Source organism: Herpailurus yagouaroundi, unplaced genomic scaffold, assembly GCF_014898765.1.
Source record: "Herpailurus yagouaroundi ecotype Mexico unplaced genomic scaffold, PumYag 161, whole genome shotgun sequence".
Classification (NCBI taxonomy): Eukaryota; Metazoa; Chordata; class Mammalia; order Carnivora; family Felidae; genus Herpailurus; species Herpailurus yagouaroundi.
Window position 1 is genome coordinate 932,650 of NW_024412402.1, and position 17,726 is coordinate 950,375.

Genomic DNA, 17,726 nt, shown 5'->3' on the forward strand with positions numbered 1-17,726 from the left:
AAGAATGCAAAATGACTCGGTCGTTACTGGGGGACATGACAGGGAGGGCGTTTCTAGCAGTTTCACTTCTAGGGGTCTGTCGCAAAGATACTCTGGCAAAAACACAAAAGGCGTGCATACAGGCTCTTCACTGTGGCGCTATCTGTAACGGTAAAAGACTAACGAAAAACCCTAAATGTCTGACAACAGGGAGCCAGCCAATAAACACAAAGGAGTGGTGTATTGCTATAAAAAGTGAGGCAAGCATCTCTGTAAACCGTCATACAGTGACCACCAGGACCGCCTTTAAAAAGAAGCAAATGTGGACGACAAAGGGTATGGAATGCTAACGTTTACCTCTGTTATTTTTAAGTGTAAAGATAAAACACAAACTGTTTTCAAAGCTATCTATAGGTCAGGAAAGACAGCAAACTAAAATATAATGTCTAATACACCTTGCTTTATAGATTTGTCTTAGGAGCCTTGTAAATGTTTTAGATTATAATCACAGAGCAAAAATTGAAGTTTCAAAAAGCCATACCTAAAATAAAAACCAAAATGTTACATGACTTAAGGATGTTTTAAGTTGATAGCAAAACCAAGTAGAGAGGAATTATTTCAAGTGACTTAAAAAAAAAAATTTTTTTTTTTTAAGTTTATATATTTTTGAGAGAGAAAGAGTGGGTGGAGGCAGAGAGAAAGAGGGAAAGAGAGAATCTCAGGCAGGCTCTGCACTTGTCAGCAAGGAGCCCGACGCGGGGCTCAAACCCAAAAACTGTGAGTTCGTGACCTGAGCTGAAATCAAGAGTTGGACGCTTAACCTACTGAGGCACCCAGGTGCCCCTCAAGTGACTCTAAAACACACTGATTTGACAGTACATTCCTAATGGAATCTACCAAAGAAACAACAAGAACTGTAAAATATCTCAAACTGTTTGGAGGTACTACTGACATTAATTTGAGGTTGCGTGTATATACTATGAAATAAAGCAGGAAAAAATTATGCTGGTGTTATCGATTTATAGTATAGGAAAAAGGAGATGAAGATATAAGACTAAATAGGGTACACTAAAAACCCTTATAGTTCTGAACTTTACTGAACGCCAGAATTAACTCATAAGGCATTTCATATGTTTTAAAAATGTGTAATCCTATCCCTGTCCCCGGAAAAGCCAGTCGAAAACAATGACCGACCAGCAATCATGAAAACTCTTAGAGCCCGGATATGGCAACTAGATAACTATTTCCCAGAAAAAAGAACTAGGAATCCCTGGAGAATGGTTGATTTCTGACCTGGGGCTAGAAATGTACAAAATCAGTCTGGAATACCTTGTCACACCAGATGTCAAGGTGGTGATCAAAAGACTACTGGAGTCATGACAAAAAGACAATCTGTACATCAAGAAGAACAACTGCAAAGGATTGAGATGCCTCAAATATGTTTCAATCCATGAGTTAGTAAGCAATGATTAAAATTTTTAAAAACAAAACTCACTGGTCATCTTTGAAGGACGCTAGGGAATCAATAGCCCATTATTTTGAAAACTGATACAGACAGAGGAAGCAAACATTCACCCCGCCCTTCCTACACAAATGATGCCTCAGGGTAATGAGTGGATGACAGTTTGTCTTTTTTGAAATATGTGGATAATTAAAAACAGAATGACAGAAATACAATGGCTTACAACTCCTAATAAAATAATGAATCGAGGCAATAAACATCAATAGCTCCTCCCGATGGCAAGCTACAATACCTATGAAATATCCCTGCCAGAAAAAAACAGGACCACAAGGTGTTTAATGGGATCTGTGGACCAGGTCAATGAAAATATTATGGAGAATCTATGGATTTGGATGGGAAAAAAAATACATCCTGATTTTCAGTAACATTTAACTGAAGGTTAACATTCCCTCCAATTATAAACACAGGCAACAAACTATAGTAGTACCTAAGACCGGGCCGCCAACGCATCACAAGCATTCACTGATCGTTCGACCACTGTTGCTGAAATTCAAAATATCACTTACATTCATCACTACTCCAAAATTATTATAGTTAGATACCCATTGTGAGATCTCTTATTTAATGTGTTCTTTTCATTTTTTTATTTTATTTTACTTTTTTAAAGAGAACCCGAGCTGGGGATGGTAAAGAGAGAGAGAGAAAGAAAGGATCCCAAACAGATTCTGCACTGAGCATGGAGCTCAATCCCACGACCCTGGGATCATGACCTGAGCCAAAATCAAGACTCAGCCACTCAACCAATGAGCCACCCAGGAACCCCTAATGTGTTATTTAAAAGAAACATATAGAGCACCTGGGTGGCTCAGTGGGTTAAGCGACCAACTTTGGTTCAGGTCATGATCTAACCATCTATGGGTTCGAGCCCCATGTTGGGCTCTGTGCTGACAGTTCAATGCCTGGAACCTGCTTCAGATTCTGTGTCTCCCTCTTCTCTGCCCCTCCCCTGCTGGCGCTCTCTCTCTCTCTCTCTCTCTCTCTCTCTCTCTCCCAAAAATAAACAAACATTTAAAAAAGTCTTTAAAAGAAATATATTTTTTTAATATATGAAATTTATTGTCAAATTAGTTTCCATACAACACCCAGTGCTCATCCCAAAAGATGCCCTCTTCAATACCCATCACCCACCCTCCCCTCCCTCCCACCCCCATCAACCCTCAGTTTGTTCTCAATTTTTAAGAGTCTCTTATGCTTTGGCTCTCTCCCACTCTAACCTTTTTTTTTTTTCCTTCCCTCCCCCATGGGTTTCTGTTAAGTTTCTCAGGATCCACATAAGAGTGAAAACATATAGTAGTATCTTTCTCTCTATGACTTATTTCACTTAGCATAAAAAAAAAATTTTTTTAAAGAAACATTAACATATATCACAATGTGTTTTATTTTTAATTTTTTAATGCTTTTATTTATTTTTGAGGAGAGAGAGAGCGAGAGAGAGCAAGCACAAGTGTAAGAAGGGCAGAGAGAGGGGGAGACACAGAATCCAAAGCAGGCTCCAGGCTCTGAGCTGTCAGCACATAGCCTGATGTGGGGCTCGAACCCAAGAACTCTGAGATCATGACCTGAGCCAAAGTTGGATGCTCAACCGACTGAGCCACCCAGGTGCCCCTCATGATGTGTTTTTAATAGTTTAATACCCAAATAGCTGTAACTGGTTTCCATTATAATCCTACATATGTTATCTTATGCATTTAAAAACATTTTTATTTGTTTATTTACTTTAAATTTTTTTTAATATTTATTTATTTTTGAAAAAGAGAGAGAGCATACAAACGCACACAGGGGAGTAGGGGAGGGACAGAGAGAGGCAGGGGAACAGAAGACCCCAGGCAGGATCTGTGCTGACAGCAGAAAGCCCGACACAGGGCTCAAACTCACAAACTGTGAGATCATGACCCGGACCAAAGTGGGATGTTCAACCAACCAAGCCACTCAGGAGTCCCTAAAAACATATTGAGAAGGAAATATTGTAAACCCACCAGAAAGATACAGTCTTTCACTCAAAACCCAGGATGTGGTCACCTCTACATGACAAACTGTTTCTTCAGAAATAAAGTGCAAGAAAAAAAGAGCAAGACGAAGCCTACAGAAGAAAGAGATGTCAACAAAGCAACCTGTTGAAATGGATGGACTTGCACGCATTTTGATGTGAAGAAACTATTTTAAAAATTATGTGATAGTTGGGGAAACTTGAACATGGACTAGATATTGGATATTAAGGAGTTATTGCTAACTTTTAGGTGGAACAATATATGACTATGCTTTTTAAGCCCTTATCTTTTAGAGAGTAATACTGAAATATTTATGCATGAAGTTGTATGATGCCTGAGATTTACTTTCAGATAACCTAGAAGGGAGGAAGTGGAGAGGTATAAGTGAAAACAAGATGAGCTGATAAGTATCGCAAATGGGTGACAGGCAAAAATAAACTCAAAATGGATAAAAGATCTAAATGTAAGACCTGAAACCATAAAAATCCTAGAGGAGGACATAGGCAATAAGCTCTCTGACACCAGCCTCAGCAACATTTTTCTAAATAGGCCTATATGTCTCTTCACGCAAAGGAAATAAAAGCAAAAATAAACTGTTGGTACTACAAAATAAAAAACTTCTACACAGCACAGGAAACAATCAACAAAACTAAAAGGTAACTTAATGAGAGAAAATATTTGCAAATGACATATCTGATAAAGGGTTAGTGTCCAAAACATATAAAGAACTTATACCATTCAACACCAAACAAACAAACAAAACAAATAATCTAATTTAAAAATGGGCAGAAGTGGGTGCCTGGGTGGCTGAGTCAGTGGAGTGTCCGACTGGCTCAGGTCATGATCTCACAGTTCATGGGTTCGAGCCCCATGTTGGGCTCTGTGATGACAGCTCTGAGCCTGGAGCCTGCTTCAGATTCTGTGTCTCCTTCTCTCTCTACCCCTCCCCCGCTCATGCTCTATCCCTCAAAAATAAATAAAACATTAAAGAAAAAATGGGCAGAAGACATGAACAGTCATTTCTCCAGAGAAGACATCCAGATGGCCAAGAGACACATGAAAAGATGCTCCACATCACTCATCACCAGGGAAATACAAATCAAAACCACAATGAGATACCACCTACACCTGTCAGAGTGGCTACAATCAAAAACACAAGAAATAACAAGTGTTATGGAGAGAAAGGAACCCTCTTGCACTGTTGCTGGGAATGCAAACTGGTGCAGCCACTCTGGAAAACAGTATGGATGGTCCTCAAAAAGTTAAAAGTAGAACTACCCTACGATCCAGTAATTGCACTACTGGGTTATTTGCCCAAGAAATACAAAAACACAAATTCAAAGGGATACATGCACCCTTATGTTTATAGCAGCATTATTCATAATAGCCAGGTTATGGAAGCAGCCCAAGTGTCCATCAATTGCTGAAAGGATAAAGAAATTATACATATATATATATATATATATATACACACACACACATATATATATAATATTAGCCATAAAACAGAATGAAATCTTGCCATATGTAACAACATAGATGGAGCTAGAGAGTATAATACCAAGCGAAATAAAACACAGAAAAACAAATACTATACGATTTCACTCATATGTGGCATTTAAGACACAAAACAAATGAGCAAACGGGAAAAGAGAGAGAGAAAAACCAAAAAACAGACTCTCGACTATAGAGAACAAACTGATGGTTACCAGAAGGGCGGTAAGTCAGGGGATGGGTGAAGGAGGTGATAGGGATTAAGGAGAGCACTTGTCACGATGAGCACCAGGTGATGCAACACTGTGTGTTAACCGTACTGGAATTAAAAAGTAATTTAAAAAGGGGTGGCTCAGTGGATTAAATATCTGACTTCGGCTCAGGTCATGATCTCGCGGTTCATGGGTTTGAGCCCCATGTCGGGCTCTTGGCTGACAGTTCAGAGCCTGGAGCCTGCTTTGGATTCTGTGTCTCCCTCTCTCTCTCTCTGCCCCTCTCTGCTCCCACTCTCTCTCTCTCTCAAAAATAAACATTTAAAAATTTTTTAAGAAGTAATTACAAAAAAGAAAATAGGTAACAGGTACATCACAGCAGGCAACCATCTCTACTTCTATTTCAATGTTCCCATAATGAAGTTTTTTCTAAGCATAACAGAAACCCTACATTATCCATGATAAGGCTGTGCAGACTCACCAAAACATCACATGTATTTGCTTACAGCTATACTTACTCCAACCAAGGGTGCTAACACTCATTCTCTCTTGCTAACAGAAGCTTTGGTGTCTGATTAAAAGGGAAAGATAATAAATAAATTCATTATTACTTTTAAACGTGCAGAGTAAAGGAGTTTCAAAAATCTTTCAAAATACAGAATTCGGGAAAAATAATAAGTTTATAATGGAGAAAAACCCTGAAGATTGCTGACCTAATAAAAAATATCTTATACTATATTCTATTTAGTATATGTGTTTGGCTCCCCGGGTAGGTTGTAGGCTCCTAAAAGGCAGAAACGATGATGTTTTCATTTTTATCGAGTATGTGAATCACTATGGGCTGGCTGAACTGTTACAGAGGTGAAAAAGGCCACCAGAGGAAGAGTCCTTTCTGAAGCCTCTCTCAGGCTCTCTGCAGCAGGGGGTGGGTGGGGAGGTGGGGACTATAATGGATTAAAAAAAAAAAAAAAGCAATCATCCTGCGATGTAACTTGGAAAATGCATCAACCCAAGTATGAGCGGAAAGCATTCAACTTTAAAACGAAAATGTAAAATGAGCTGCAATGCATGCTGAAACGGATGGAGTGATAGTGCTCGGTGCTGCTGGACGATATAAATTCTAGAAAAAGCAAACGTGGCAAGTTATCCATTTCTCCAGTCCTGCAGAGGAGCAAGAGTGCCCTGATCTTTTAACAAGTCACTCATGGGGTGCCTGAGTGGCTCAGTCAGTTAAGCATCCGACTTTGGCTCAGGTCATGATCTCACAGTTCATGGGTTTCAGCCCCGCATCGGGCTCTGTGCTGACAGCTCAGAGCCTGGAGCCTGCTTCGGATTCTGTGTCTCCCTCTGTCTCTCTGCCCCTCCCCTGGTCATGCTCTGTCTCCCTTTCTCTCAGAAATAAAAGAACATTAAAAAAATTATTAACAAGTTGTTCATAATTGGAAGGCAGATACCAAGAGTGTAAACAGAAGCATGGGTGTCACGAAGGTGGAGGGCGTTGGTTTGGCAGACAAGTAATTTCTTTTGTCGTTGTTCAAGATTCACCAAGCAACTTCAGACCTCCCATTTCCTAAGTAGACTTTTCTGTTGGGAGAGTCCTCCTGGCAGCAGCTATCCAAATGACAGCAACAATTCTCATGATAAATTTATTTTCAGGCATAAATGTGAGTTTGAACAGCAAGAATCATTTTAGGTAGAGCATGGTGACAACCCCTCCCCCCCAGTGATTTTCCAGACATAGAAAACTGGAATATTCCACCAAGGGACAGAGGTTCAGATGTCAGCTTTCTGATCTACAGTGCCAGAAGCATGTGCCAAAACCACAGTCTGGTACTTAATGAAGTAAAGAAGCAAGCTCTTCCAAAAATCGCCCCATAAATTATTATAACACCCATCACATTTCTTATATTTATGATTATTATACAGAACAATGGAACAGGACACTTCTGAAATTACCAAAACATTTTCCCTCTACTTATCTTCACAGTATGTCCTATGGAACGTCTTAGACTAGAGGGGAGGCGGGGCTAACTGATTCTCCAGTGTTCTGTAACAATACAACAGAAGTTGAGAGAAGAACAAACCTAGTGTGGGTCTAAATGCAGCAAGGCACCCATCCAATTACACCCAGTCACTTTATAATTCAGGACAGGGCGCCTGGGTGGCTCAGTCGATCAAGCGTCCTACTTCGGCTCAGGTCATGATCTCACGGTTTGTGAGTTCGAGCTCTGTGTCGGGCTCTGTGCTGACTCTCTGTGCTTCAGAGTCTCTGTCTCCCTCTCTGGCTGCCCCACCCTTGCTCATACTCTGTGTCTCACTCTCTCAAAAAATGAATAAATGTTAAAAAAAAATTTAATTGTAATTCATGATGTTGTCACCCAGTATGAACTTCAACCTCCGGACCTCCCAACGCTGCTCATTCCCAGAACTGTTTCATTTTATTCTGACTCTGTGGGAACAAGGGCGGGGTACTAGTGGAAGGGGTAAGAAGTCAGTGACTAGAATGATTGATGGGTCAAACTGCTTGGTTGAGCCTTAAAATTAACAGAGAATTTAGGTAGGACTATGGGACATTTTTTTGGTTTTTTCTTCTTTACCCCTTTTGTATGTATCGAATTTTCTAACAAGGAGAAATCTATTTTTTCAAATCTGTGTTCCTTCTTAAAAGAACCAGGAAAGTGAAGGGACCAGAAGCAAGCACAAAGAATAACATTAGAACACTTCTTGGGGACACCTGAGTGGCTGAGTCAGTTAAGCATCTGACTTCAGCTCAGATCATGATCTCCAGGTTCGTAAGGTCAAGCCCCACGTCGAGCTCTCTGCTGACAGATCGGAACCTGGAGTCTACTTCAGATTCTGTTATCTCCCTCTCTCTCTGCCCCTCCCTGCTTGTGCTCTCTCTCCCTCTCTCAAACATAAACATTAAAAAAGGTGTTTTTTTTTTTAATTTGGAAAAACAAAAAAGGCTTCCTGACTCCTCATTTTGAATCCTCGTGCTAATATGGACCCAGAGCTCACCTTTTCTCTTTTGTTTCTCCCCCAACCTCCTCATGACCTGTGATTCTTTGTTGACAATTCAGGGTTTCCAAACTGCTGACTTAATGCTCCCTGGATTTGCCAACGGGGCATCCATCATTATCAAATTATTATTTATTTATTACATTCATGCTAATGGACAGCATCCGAATACCTGACTGCATGCCTTCCACGGTGCCTCGCAATTTACAAACCTTTTCTGTACCCTATCGTACTTAATTGTTGATCCACCGGAAAGTGCTGTTGGGTTACAGATGAAGAAATGGAGGCTGGGAGAGGTGAAATGGGTCACCCAACAGATGTTGTCCAAAAGGGGCAGAATCAGATACAAAATACAAACCCCCAGCATAAGTAAAGTGCATTTGCTAAGCCGACTATGTCCCCTTCTACATGATTCTGTTAAAGTAACTTCAAAACAGAGGGCCCATTCCTTTTTTTTCCTCTCTCTAACCAATTTGATGAAAATGAGTGAAGCTGCAAAAATACAGGATCATGTGACTGCCATCTCTGTTTTAAATGTCTGGCCTTTTATCTGATCGTTGAACATGACTTCAATATTATATTTTCCTATATATATTTAAAATGGATAATACATTCCTTAATAACTGCAGACTGGTTATCACAGAACTAAGTCAGTTACTATAGAATTATAATTATTTTGTATTTTACTTGGAATTTTGCGTGCAAATATATCCTAACACATTCTGATCACTTATTTTTTTACATTTATTTCTTTTTGAGAGACAGAGAGAGAGAGACAGAGCACTAGTATGGGAGGGGCAGAGAGAGGGAGACAGAGAATCCAAAGCAGGCTGCAGGCTCCAAGCCATCAGCACGGAGCTGGATGCAGGGCTCACACTCCCAAAATGTGAGGTCATGACCTGAGCCAAAGTCAGACGCCCAACTGGCTGAGCCATCCAGGCACCCCTTGACTTTTGTTTTTTAAATGTCTATTTTTGAGAGAGAGAAAAAGCACAAGAGAGGGAGGGATTCAAGGGGGGGGGGGGGGGCAGAGAGTCCGAAGCGGGATCCTCACTGATAGCAGCAAGCCTGACATGGGGCTTGAATTCACAAACCTCGAGATCATGACCTGAGCTGAAGTCAGATGCTCAACCGAGAGCCACCCAGGCGTCCCTGCAATACCTGTGAACTTTAATCATCACGATATCATTCCACAGCCAATAAGAGAAAGCTACCAATATCAAATCCTCTGGAAAATTAGAGTTTGGCAGAAAATCAAACAGATGCTAGTTGAAGGGGCCAGCACTCACTGCCCTGATTGGTTACTGAACCTTAAAACACACACACACACACACACACACAAGGAAGTATGCAGAGAGAGAGAGAGACAGAGAACAGCCACTTGAAGTATTTGAAGGTAACCACACCTATGGACTGGACAGAGCACACCCGGAAAACCGCAGCCTGGTCTGAAGGAGGTGGTCTGTGTCAAAGATGATCAAGTCAAGTTTCTCTCTGTGTCCGTCCTGACAAGAGGGGACAGCCCTTGCAGTGGTATACCACCCCGGGACTTCTATCTACACACCAGAGAATTCTGGGAAAAGTCTGGTCTACTCGATGGAAACACCCCAACCTGGCAGGCAACCTCAACAACCCACAGTGACCTACTTTTATTACCGCCTTCTTAATGGCATCCAGTTCAATTCAGCAAATATCTGTTACCACCTAGCAGGTTCTTGATACTGCCAGCCTCCGGAGGACAGAAATTACCGGCTCTGCCTTCATCAAATTCACAATACAGCAGGGAAGACAAACACCAAAGAAGCAGTCTGATTTATTTCCTTTAGCATAATACCCTCTAGGTCCACCCATTTTGTCAAAAATGGTACGATGGATGGGACCTAACCTAATCTGAGATTTCTTGGGAGGCTTTACTCATGAAGTGATATTTCATCTGAGACCTGATGAATAAAGACAAGCTGTTTGGGTCAAGAGAAAGGCTTTAATAGGAATGCTGAGCCAGCAGAGGGAACGACTCACTTTGTCAATAACCCAGCTTAACTGGAGCTCCTAGACGGAGCTCATCCACAGGAATGAGCAGCTACCTAATCTCTTTCAAACAGATCCCGCAAGTTACAAAGGGTCTAGCAATTCTTGGTTGATTATTTCAAACACCACGTGCAAAAGTTGTGGGTTAGGAGCTGAGAAAAGATTTCCTTGACGTTTTATGAATTATTGTTTACGTTTTCACCAGCATCTAGGTGGTCTTTGAGCTCTACTTTCTTTTGTTGTTGTTATTGTAGTTAAATGTTTATTTATTTATTTTTGGAAGAGACAGAGAGAGAGGGAGAGAGAAAGCAGGGGAGGGGCAGACAGAGATGGAGACAGAGAATCCCAAGCAGGCTCCGGGCCATCAGCACAGAGCTCGACGTGGGGCTCGATCTCACGAACCGCGCGCAAGATCATGACCTGAGCGGAAATCAAGAGTCAGACGCTTAACTGACGGAGCCTCTCGTGTGCCTCTGTGCTCTACTTTCTCACTGGAACCACTTTTAGATTCTACACCAATGTGTGACATTGGTGTAGAAGAGAGTAGGGAGAACAGTGGCTCCTCAAAAGTGCCCACGCCCTAGGCTCCTGGAACCTGTGAATGGGTCACCTTACATGCTGCGATATAACAAGAAATATATGCTTTAATCTTGGCTCCCCACCAAAGCTCTTTCCTCAGTGATAAGAAAGAAGCATCTTCTGTCTTCAGAACCAGCCCGTTTCAATCACACCCCAGTTTATGTTAATGAGGTGACTTTTGGAAAGCTCTTAAGGGGGTGGGGAGCTGGTTACCAAGGGAACCAATTTATGATTAAAGGTGTGTAACCTTGAGCAACACCGGAGGGAGAGAGGGGGCTTGAGGTTGAGTTAATCACGAATGACCAACGATTTAATCACCTGTGCCTATACGATGACGTCTTCCATAAAAATCCTAACCGAAGGACTGAGACCTCCCAGGTTGGTGGACATAGTGAAGTTCCACGCCCTTTCCCCTCACACATTCCTTGCCCTACGCATCTCTTCTATCTGGCTGTTCGTGAGTTGTATCTTTTCATGATAAGCTGGTAGTTTAATAAATAAGCTGTTTTCCTGAGTTCTGTGAGCCACTCCAGCAAATTATTGAACCTGAGGCGGGGGGTCATGAGAACCCCCTGTACAAGGCGACAGCCTGGGACTCACAACTGGTGTCTAAAAAGCGGGGTCCATGGGGCACCTGGGTGGCTCAGTCAGTTAAGCGTCCGACTTCGGCTCAGGTCACGATCTCGCAGTTTGTGAATTTGAGCCCCGTGTGGGGCTCCGTGCTGACAGCTCAGAGTCTGGAGCCTGCTTCGGAGTCTGTGTCTCCCTCTCTCTCTCTGCCCCTCCCCCTCTCTCACTCTATCTCTTTCTCTCAAAAATAAAACGTTAATTAAAAAGTTAAAAGGGGCGCCTGGGTGGCGCAGTCGGTTAAGCGTCCGACTTCAGCCAGGTCACGATCTCACGGTCCGTGAGTTCGAGCCCCGCGTCAGGCTCTGGGCTGACGGCTCAGAGCCTGGAGCCTGTTTCCGATTCTGTGTCTTCCTCTCTCTCTGCCCCTCCCCCGTTCATGCTCTGTCTCTCTCTGTCCCCCCCAAAAAATAAATAAACGTTGAAAAAAAAATTTTAAAAATAAATAAATAAATAAAACCACTAAGTTTGAGGGGCGCCCGGGTGGCTCAGGCGGTTAAGCGTCAGACTTCAGCTCGGGTCATGATCTCGCGGTTTGTGTGTGTGAGCCCCACATCGGGTTCTCGGCTGACAGCTCAGAGCCTGGAGCCTGCTTCGGATTCTGTGTCTCCCTCTCTCTCTCTCTGTCCCTCCCCAACTCATGCTCTGTCTCTCTCTCTCTCTCAAAAATAAATAAACATTTTAAAAAATTTAAACCACTAACTTTGTGGTGATTTGACAGCAATAGAAGAGTAATACACTAGGTCAGCAATGGGTATGATACCCTAAAATAACACGTGAATCATAATGTTCTAACTATTTATATTCATCTCAATGAATTCCCTTAGTAACAAGATAGTTACAGCAAATAAACAGGAATCTCTTAAACAACTGCAGACAAAGCTGATCAGGAGTCTTCCTGGATTAAACCACTTTCATCATTTGCCAGGGAGAAAATAAATCCATGTCACCAAGCCACAAACTACTGAACTAGTTTTATGCAAAGCAGCAAAAGTAAAAATTGTAAACTAAGTGATCTCTTCTTGAACATTGTCCTACATGACTCTTAAATAGTCAAGAACACAGGGGAAACATTAATACCCTCTATGCCATAAAAGGACGGGAAACTAGTGGGTAACAGTCACTGTATTAAGATCTAACATATATTTATATTTTTTAATGTTTATTTATTTTTGAGAGAAGGAGAGAGAGAGAGAGAGAGAGCGCTAGTGGGGGAGGGGTAGGGACAGGGGGCGACAGAGGATCCAAAGCAGGTTCTGAGCTGACAGCAGAAAGAGTCCAATTCAGGGCTCAAACTCACTAAGCTCTTGTGTATATTAACTTACTGGATTTTCATAAACCCTAAAATGCAGGGGTCATTTTGCCAAAATTCCAGGGTCTTTTAACAAGGTTCATAGGATAAACAAATAACAGCAGTGGATTAACATCCAAATAAGATTCTTGGGGCCCCTGGGTGGCTCAGTTGGCTGGGCCTCTGACTTCAGCTCAGGTCATGATCTTGCAGTTTGTGAGCTCGAGCCCCATGTCGGGCTCTGTGCAGACAGCTCGGAGCCTGGAGCCTGCTTTGGATTCTGTGTCTCCCTCTCTCTGTCCCTCCCCCGATGACACTCTGTCTCTCTCTCTCTCTCTCAAAAGTAAATAAACGTTAAATAAAAATTAAAGATTCTAAAGCCTGTGTTCTTTCTATTCTGTTATGCCAAGAAAATAACTGTGGGAAGAAAGTAAGAAATGTGCTCAGTTCCAGAATGCCGACCTCTCAAACCCTATGGCATTTGGGTTGTAGCCGTCTTTCCCCCACTTTCCATACTCTGTCTGGAGTGTTTTATATGTGTGTTGCATTTGCTTCGCTAGATTATAAATGCAGAAACTATGTCAGGGATATTTTTGTGCCCCCACGCATATATGTATCTATACAGTATCTAACAATGTTACTATTACTGTTCTTGTTACTATTGTAACTATTATTATTGTTACCATTGTTACTATCAACAGTGAAACCAGAGGCCAGAGTGGCTCAGTCCGTTAAGCATCCAACTTCAGCTCAGGTCATAATCTCACAGCTCGTGAGTTTGAGCCCTGCATCGGGCTCTATGCCGACAGCTCAGAGCCCGGAGCCTGCTTTGGATTCTGTGTCTCCCTCTCTCTCTGCCCCTCCCTCACTAACGTTTTCTTTTTTTCTCTCTCTCTCAAAAATAAATAATTATAAAAAAATTTTTTTAAGCAGTGAAAATAGTATCTACCACACTGAGCGTGCCCTATCCATGTACCAAGCACGGGCCCAACAATTTCACATTTCACTGTCCTAATTCATGCAATCCTGCCAACAATCCTATGAGGTAGATGCTATGATTAGTGCCATTTGTAAAGAAACTGAGGCCCGGAGATCGCACAACGTGCCCCATGTCACACAGCTAGCAAATCGTAGAAGCTGGGGAGCAATCCAGGCAGTGTGTCACTGTCCCCCAGGAAGAACACTGCTCACGACTATTAGGGCCTCAAACACCTTTCCCACGATCCTAACAAAGGTGAGGCAGCTTCATAAAAATAAGCGTGTGTCACGTGGCACAGTAAGTGCTTATGCATGTTACTCCACTTAAATCTCCCAAAACCTCTCCCGAGATAGGGATTGTGTGGACAGCTGTCCCAGTGAGAAACTCGCCCAAGGTCAGAAACTCAGTAATCTGTACTTTTCCCATCCTATGCACGGCCTCCCTGAGAATAAAATAAGTCCTGTAATATTGAATAGTCTGACACCATGCAAGGAGATCAAGTGACACCAATTAACCCTGCATCTCTGACAGTAGGCACTGATGAGCACAACCCACTTGACGACATGTTCAACGATTATTTGAATAAGGGGTGTTCTAATGAAAACGAGAGAGGGCAGGGGCAGCGGGGTGGCTCAGTCGGTTAGGCGTCTGACTTTGGCTCAGGTCACGATCTCGCCGTCTGGGAGTTCGAGCCCCAGTCGGGCTCTGTGCTGACAGCTCAGAGCCTGGAGCCTGCTTCGGATTCTGTGTCTCCCTCTCTCTCTGCTCCCCACTTCATACTCTGTGTCCGTCTCTCTCTCTCTCTCTGCCTTTCCCCCACTCGTGCTCTCTCTCCCTCTCTGTCTCCCCAACTCTCTTTCTCAAAAATAAATAAACATTAAAAAAACTTAAAAAAAGGGGCGCCTGGGTGGCCCAGTCGGTTGAGCATCCGACTTCAGCTCAGGTCATGATCTCTCGGTTCGTGAGTTCAAGCCCCATGTCAGGCTCTGCGCTGACAGCTCAGAGCCTGGAGCCTGCTTCGGATTCTGTGTCTTCCTCTCTCTCTGCCCCCCACTTAATACTCTGTGTCCGTCTCTCTCTCTCTCTCCTTCCCCCACTTGTGCTCTCTCTCCCTCTCTGTCTCCCCCACTCTCTTTCTCAAAAATAAATAAACATTAGAAAAATTTTTAAAAAGGGGCGCCTGGGTGGCTCAGTCGGTTGAGCATCCGACTTCAGCTCAGGTCATGATCTCTCGGTTCGTGAATTCAAGCCCCACGTCAGGCTCTGTGCTGACAGCTCAGAGCCAGGAGACTGCTTCGGATTCTGTCTCTCTCTCTCTCTCTCTGCCCCTCCCCAGCTCACTCTCTCTCTGTCTCTCTCAAAAATAAATAAACTTTAAAAAAAATTTTTTTTTAAAGAAAACGAGACGACATAATACCGCTCTATTCAACAGCCTCCCTCTGTTCTCCGATCTGTGATTGGTTGAATGAGAAAAGTGTGAAACACGTCTATAAATCACCTAGTTTTCCGATACATGTCCGAAGAGGACCGTGAGTCCTGCAGCCTAGATACGGGGAGGGGGCTGCGTTAAACTGTGGTCAACATGGGGCGGACTGGCCTCTTTGCTCCAGGACCCTCCCCACCCCCAGACGCCTCTGAGAATTCTACAAGGGACACTAATGGGAACACACTCCAGAGGTGAGGAACGGGAGTTGAGAAGGGCCAGCACGGTGGGTGCAGGGAGGGCTAGAGTAGGTTCTGAAGGACGAGATGAGCGTGGGGTAGTAAGTGCGCCGTGTTTCAAGAGTCTGGATGATGAGAGTTTAGCACACGCCGCCCTCTCCCCACCCACCCCAGTCTGGCACAGGCACGGAAGAAAACAGACTAACCCTGTTCTCAACAAGCAGCCAAGAAGTCACAGCCCATAAAACTTGAAATTCCTACTGCTTCCTGCCCACGGAGGCCAAATCCCAAATTTCGAAGGGCTGTTTTTTCAACTGCTGTAAAATCTAAATGAGCCTTCCTGTGGATCACCAAAACAGAAATACCGTTTTCAAAAGCGAAGGGTTTTATTTGCTTATTTCTGTGTGTGGTTTAAACGGTCAAATGTGATCCCGAGGTCAAGACAATCAAGCAGTCTGCAGTTCAAAGCAGGAAATCAACAGCCAGTCAAAGCGCAGACAGAAAATCCCGGTGTGGCTGGCTTCCCGACTCCAGCTGTGTCCCTGCCCTCCGTGGTTTGGCACTTTAACCTCCTCCAGTTCCGTAAAGTAATAAATCCTGTTTTACCCACACCCGTGGTGAGCCGGGTTTCTCACGAATACACTCATCCAGCACCAACTGGGCACCAGAAAACAGCAGCCTAAGCCTGATCTAAGAAAGTTCCTGGCACTTGCCCTGCAGGGAAGGAGAGGCGGGGGCGGCAGGGAGATTTCCTGTGAGCCCGTCAGCATTCCTCGGGGCTCACACCAGAAAAACTCACTCGCCTCCTTCCTCAGCTCCTACTGCTCCAGATGAAACCCAACCAACTCTCAAGCTTTTCAACAGAATTGCCTCTTAATATAAAGCAAGGAGAAGTAAATTACCATTAGCAGGAAACCCGATACAAGCTCCAACTTCTTCAGCTCTCAAGGGGGATCCTTAAAATCCATGTAAACTGCACTGTGAACAGGGCCAACGGGTTAGTACAAAAGCAACATGCAAAACATCGTTCTTCCAAAGACAACATGGGTATCTCTTCCGAGTGGAAACACGTGAGGCCAGCAGACAGAGACCCACCTGCATTAGCGATCAGGAATATGCAAATCAGAGATAGTCTTTCCAATCACCTGACTGTCAAAACTTTAGAAGTCTAATAACACCAGGTGTTAGAAAGGATGCATGTTTCACAGGATTTCTCCTACTCGGCGGGACGGAGTATAAGCGATACCACTACCCTTGTTTGTTTGTTTCAGTTTACTTATTTTGAGAGAGAGCACACATGTGAGTGGGGGGGGGGGGGGGAGAGGGGGGAGAGAATCCCCAGCAGGCTCTGCACTGTCAGTGCAGAGCCCAATGTGGGGCTTGAACTCACAAACCGTGAGATCGTGACCAGAGTCAAAACCGAGAGTCGGACGCTTAATGGACTGAGCCACCCAGGCACCCCGGTACCACCATTTTGGAAAAACAGTCTGGCATTCTGTGAAGTTGAACAGTTAGTTACACACCCCAAATCTAGCTATTCCCCACCAAGATGCTCCATAGCGCACCAAGTGTGTGTATAAAAGAAATGCTTATCTGTGATTGACAGGGGACCTGCAGAAAAATGTTCCTGGAAGTCCTGTTCACTACAGGAAAAAACTTGGAAAAAACACAAATGTCCATTAACTGAATTAATAAAGTACGGCATATTCACAGCAGAAAATATTATAGAGAGTCAAAGGGAGGGTTTTTGCGGCATTAGGCGATAGCACGCGTGAATCTTGGCAGTGTGATACAGAAGGGGAAATAAATCGCAACAGGTTAGCTATAGCATGATATCCTCTTAATAAAGTAAAAAGAAATGATAATGAACACATACTTTTTAGAAACACACAGAGGTACAAAACTGTAAAAAAGAGAGAGAGAGAGAGAGCAGGGGAATGGTGAGATTATCTCTGGCTGGGGAAGGAGAGTGGGAGAGGTGTGACCAGGTAAGTTACCATCACAGATGCTGGTTTTAGGGCTGCTGATGGGTTTGCAGAACTTACTGCACAAAAATGGTAGTTCGGCCATTCCTGGGCCCACCGTGAACGTGTGTCATGAGCCAGGGATTATGATTACTCTGCCTCCATGCAGCTGGAGTCTAAAATATAAACTAAATGAGGGGCACCTGGCTGGCTCAGTGGGTGGAGCATGCGACTCTTGATCTCAGGGTCATGAGTTTAAGCCCCACGTTGGGTATAGAGGCTACTTAAAAAAATAAAATAGGGGGGCGCCTGGGTGGCGCAGTCGGTTGAGCGTCCGACTTCAGCCAGGTCACGATCTTGCGCTCCGTGAGTTCGAGCCCCGC

General features: G+C 43.6%; 1 protein-coding gene across 3 annotated transcripts in view; it reads right to left on the bottom strand.

Moving 5' to 3' along the window:
- The window catches only part of SLC35F2 (solute carrier family 35 member F2), a 102,659-nt gene that overhangs the window by 69,393 nt on the left and 15,540 nt on the right, over positions 1-17,726 (bottom strand). The window lies entirely within an intron of this gene.